The following is a 5063-nucleotide window of genomic DNA, read 5'->3' as shown; positions in this document are numbered from 1 at the left end:
TGTCTGTCTCGGTCCTTTGTAATGTTCCACTGTATGTGTAGTGTGATGTGTCTGTCTCGGTCCTTTGTAATGTTCCACTGTATGTGGCTGACGGTGTTTCTCTCTCTGTAGTGTGATATGTCTGTCTCGGTCCTTTGTAATGTTCCACTGTATGTGGCTGACGGTGTTTCTCTCTCTGTAGTGTGATATGTCTGTCTCGGTCCTTTGTAATGTTCCACTGTATGTGGCTGACGGTGTTTCTCTGTAGTGTGATATGTCTGTCTTGGTCCTGTGTAATGTTCCACTGTATGTAGCTGACGGTGTTTCTCTCTCTGTAGTGTGATATGTCTGTCTCGGTCCTTTGTAATGTTCCACTGTATGTAGCTGACGGTGTTTCTTTGTAGTGTGATATGTCTGTCTCGGTCCTGTGTACTCTATGCCCCATTGTATGCTTCTCTCGTCCAATAGCCTCTCACTATGTGTTCTCTGTGTCGTGCAGTGCCTTCACTGGTTCTGGGTCAGTGTCGGTGTAATCTGTGTCACTGACTTGCTCATCAGTTTGCTCTGTTTTATCTCTGGCTCTAAGGCTCTGGGATCTGGGTCTGGAGACAAAGAGAGACAGAGACAGAGACAGAGAGAGGGCAAGAGCAGAGACAGAGAATGTGTGCACATCCACACACATCCCCCCCCCCCTCCCGCCCCCGTGTCATTTTTCTCCAGGTCAGTTTCAGCCATTAGTTAGGGCTGTCATGAATCTCTTCTTATCTCCCCGTCAGTTTGTGTGTGTGTGTGTGTGTGTGTGTGTGTGTGTGTGTGGTGTGTGTGTGTGTGTGGGGGGAGGTGTGTTTGTGGGTGGGTGTGGTTGTGTGTGTCTGTACAATCTATGTCTGTGACTTCATTGACAGCAATGAACTATCGTTTTGATACTTATATGCTCTATAGCCTCTAATTGAGCTGCTCTGTCTGTCTGTCTGTCTCTTTCTCTCACGAAAAGAAGTCATGAACAAGTCCAAAGCAGAAGCGTTTATTGGGGAGAAATCTTTAAGCACCATGTACAAAATCCAATTGAGCAAATGGGTGAACAGAACGACAGGCAGCCGGACAGAGTGACAGACAGAGTGACAGACAGATAACAGGAAACTCTCCAAAGTCTTCAAAGGGCGGTTCGGATTTCCGTGTCTTTTTCTGCCTTTTTTCCCCCTCCCAGATGATAGCATGTCTCTTCACATGGATGTCAGAAGCGTTTTGAGGAAAGTGTTTCGCCACTGACACTATCTCCGTCAGTTTCATGATTTTGAATGAACTTAGGAAAACAACAACAACAACAAACAAACAACCCCCCGCCCCAAAGTAAAAAACAAAAACAAAACACAACAGCAATAACAACAAAAACGCAACCCCCCCAAAAAAAAACAACAACCCCCCCCTCCCACCCCCCCAAAAAACCAACAAAAAAAAACAAAAACAAAACAAAACAAAAACAACAACAACAAAAACAAAAACAACAACACAACAACAGTAACGACAAAACAAACAAACAAACAACCCCCCCCAAAAAAAACAACAACAAACAAACAAAAAAAACAAAAAACAAAAAAACAACTCAAAACAAAACAACAAACAAACAAACAAACGGATTTTGGGATTGGGGATAAACCCTATCATAAAAGAGAAGTAATAGCTACTAAAATTTTGCATGGAACCAATCAGCTTTGAAAACACATGTGACCGTATACTCTCTTTTGTGGTTGAAGACACTGTTCGGGTTTCGTATGAAAATTAATTGGGAGATATCCTGACACTACTTTGTCATTGGTTAAAAAATACACTTAGGAATGTGACTGGTCAAAAAGACAGGTTCCACGTTTTGGAAATGTGACTGGTCAAAAAGACAGGTTCCACTTCCAAGGAATGTGACTGGTCAAAAAGACAGGTTCCACTTCTAAGGAATGTGACTGGTCAAAAAGACAGGTTCCACTTCCAAGGAATGTGACTGGTCAAAACGACAGGTTCCACTTCTAAGGAATGTGACTGGTCAAAAAGACAGGTTCCACTTCTTAGGAATGTGACTGGTCAAAAAGACATGTTCCACTTCTTAGGAATGTGACTGGTCAAAAAGACAGGTTCCACTTCTTAGGAATGTGACTGGTCAAAAAGACAGGTTCCACTTCTAAGGAATGTGACTGGTCAAAAAGACAGGTTCCACTTCTTAGGAATGTGACTGGTCAAAAAGACAGGTTCCACTTCTTAGGAATGTGACTGGTCAAAAAGACAGGTTCCACTTCAAGGAATTGACTGGTCAAAAAGACAGGTTCCACTTCTTAGGAATGTGACTGGTCAAAAAGACAGGTTCCACTTCTAGGAATGTGACTGGTCAAAAAGACATGGTTCCACTTCTAGGAATGTGACTGGTCAAAAGACAGGTTCCACTTCTTAGGAATGTGACTGGTCAAAAAGACAGGTTCCACTTCTAAGGAATGTGACTGGTCAAAAAGACATGTTCCACTTCTTAGGAATGTGACTGGTCAAAAAGACAGGTTCCACTTCTAAGGAATGTGACTGGTCAAAAAGACAGGTTCCACTTCTAAGGAATGTGACTGACCGAGGAAACGATTTGGATGGAAATGAATTGTAGGTCCGGGTTTCAACTAAAGATCCTTATTTGTATTTGCACAAGTATTTCAAAAGTTGAAGCAGATTGGAAAAAAGAACGAAAAAAAGAGGAAAAAAAAGAAGGAAACATTGTGCAAGATGTAAAGTTATGTTGCTGTTTAGGTGATGAAATTGTTTCGTTATAATTTCCCAAAATTATTTATTCCTTTTGGAAAACTGTAACTGATAATCAAAATGCTTCTCCATCTACAAATGATGCTATGCATTAGTTTTCATTCATTGTCTACATGTTTTACTTTCAATGTCTACATGTTTTACTTCAATGTGTACATGTTTTACTTTCTACATGTTTTACTTTCAATGTCTACATGTTTTACTTTCAGTGTCTACATGTTTTACTTTCTACATGTTTTTCTTTCAAGGTCTACATGTTTTACTTGTTTTACTTTCAATGTCTACATGTTTTACCTTCAATGTCTACATGTTTTACTTTCAAAGTCTACATGTTTTACGTTCAATGTCTACATGTTTTACTTTCAAAGTCTACATGTTTTACTTTCAAAGTCTACATGTTTTATTTTCAGTGTCTACATGTTTTACTTTCAACCGTGAGCCACACGACTGCCGTCATCACAGTAAACATTCTATCAAATCTTTCGATTCGGAAACGTTGTCAGGTATCTTGTTCGTGGGTTTTTCACCAGAACAGCAGCACTGAACTTGATACAAATCACTCAGTGTCGAAGAAGAGGCAACACGCAGTACCTGGTTGACAATGGTTGTATATTCCAGAATACTATTTTGGAATGACTATAAGGTGAGCATGCTTTGACCTCACATTCAGAAATCAAGCTATATACACGGTACAGAATCATGGAGGACTTCTGATGAATTGCATAGAAAGGAGTACGACTGTAATCATTGTGATGAAGGAAAAGACAATGAAAAACGTCCATTGCTGCAGATTCAGCTGGAAAAAAAAACGGCTCCATTGAACCAAACAGAAATCAATGCATGAATTTATAGTAATCAGCAAGACTAAGCGCTCGATTGAACCAAACAGAATTCAGGACATGAATTTATAGTAATCATCAAGACTAAGCGCTCGATTGAACCAAACAGAAATCAATGCATGAATTTATAGTAATCATCAAGACTAAGCGCTTGATTGAACCAAACAGAATTCAGGACATGAATTTATAGTAATCATCAAGACTAAACGCTCCATTGAACCAAACAGAATTCAGGACATGAATTTATAGTAATCATCAAGACTAAGCGCTCGATTGAACCAAACAGAAATCAATGCATGAATTTATAGTAATCAAGACTAAACGCTCCATTGAACCAAACAGAATTCAGGACATGAATTTATAGTAATCATCAAGACTAAGCGCTCGATTGAACCAAACAGAATTCAGGACATGAATTTATAGTAATCAGCAAGACTAAGCGCTTGATTGAACCAAACTGAATTCAGGACATGAATTTATAGTAATCAGCAAGACTAAACGCTCCACTGAGTGAAACAGAATTCAGTGCATGTATTCATAGTTATCATCAAGACTAAACGCTCCACTGAACCAAACAGAATCGAGATAAAACATTAAGTGATCATCATGTGTTTATAGCAATCATCAAGGCTAAAGGGCGATCACCGACATCTCCACGAGCAACACTCCTTGTCATACAGGGCCAGTTATCGGTCTTTGGCTTCTCAGCTGCCTCGGCGACACGATGGAATGAGGTCAACATGGGCCTATAGTACACCACCACCCTGGGACAAATGACATCATCACCACCCAATCTGGCTTCACAAACAACAACAACAACAACAGAAGCAAAGCTGTTTATGTAACGCTGCTCATCCAAGACATAGGAAATGCTTTACAACAGGAAACCATCCAATGAGATTCGTTTATATTCTTTCTGCTGAATTGCTTCTCCCTCTGGCTGCAGTTTTCTTCAAGATGTTGCCAGTGACAACTGTGTACTTGCCGTGGGCTCTTGTGCGTGCGCCATGTGCATGCTCCACAAGGGGACATGGATTTATCGTTTCATGCCATAGACAAGCATTCAAACTACACCTCATGTAATTGTCAAGGGGGGTGGGGTGTGTGTGTGTCGGGAATCGAAACCTTGGACATGCGCTTTCTGGTCGGGCATCTCTCTCTCTCTCTCTATATATATATATAGAGAGAGAGATACATATATCTATCTACACACACACACATATATATTTATATATATATATGTATATATATATATATATATATTTATACATTTATATATACATATATTTGTGTGCGTGCGTGCGTGCGCGCGCGCGTGTGTGTGTGTGTGAGCGTGTGTGTGTGTGTGTGTGTGTGTGTGTGTGTGCGTGTGTGCGTGCGTGCGCGCGTGTGTGTGTGTGTGAGCGTGTGTGTGTGAGCGTGTGTGTGTGTGTGTGTGTGTGTGTGTGTGCGAGTGAC

The 5063-nt window shown here is 40.7% G+C and overlaps 1 long non-coding RNA gene across 1 annotated transcript; it reads left to right on the top strand.

Moving 5' to 3' along the window:
- Positions 1 to 1441: 1441 nt before the first annotated feature.
- LOC143298038 (uncharacterized) lies at positions 1442 to 4771 on the top strand. The gene is made up of 3 exons (XR_013057343.1): positions 1442 to 2254; positions 2291 to 2328; positions 2403 to 4771. It is a non-coding gene; the product is annotated as an uncharacterized LOC143298038 (long non-coding RNA).
- Positions 4772 to 5063: the final 292 nt, after the last annotated feature.

Source organism: Babylonia areolata, chromosome 23 (genome assembly GCF_041734735.1).
Source record: "Babylonia areolata isolate BAREFJ2019XMU chromosome 23, ASM4173473v1, whole genome shotgun sequence".
Classification (NCBI taxonomy): Eukaryota; Metazoa; Mollusca; class Gastropoda; order Neogastropoda; family Buccinidae; genus Babylonia; species Babylonia areolata.
Note: the sequence above shows the minus strand (reverse complement) of the source record. Positions and strands in the feature narration are given on the sequence as shown.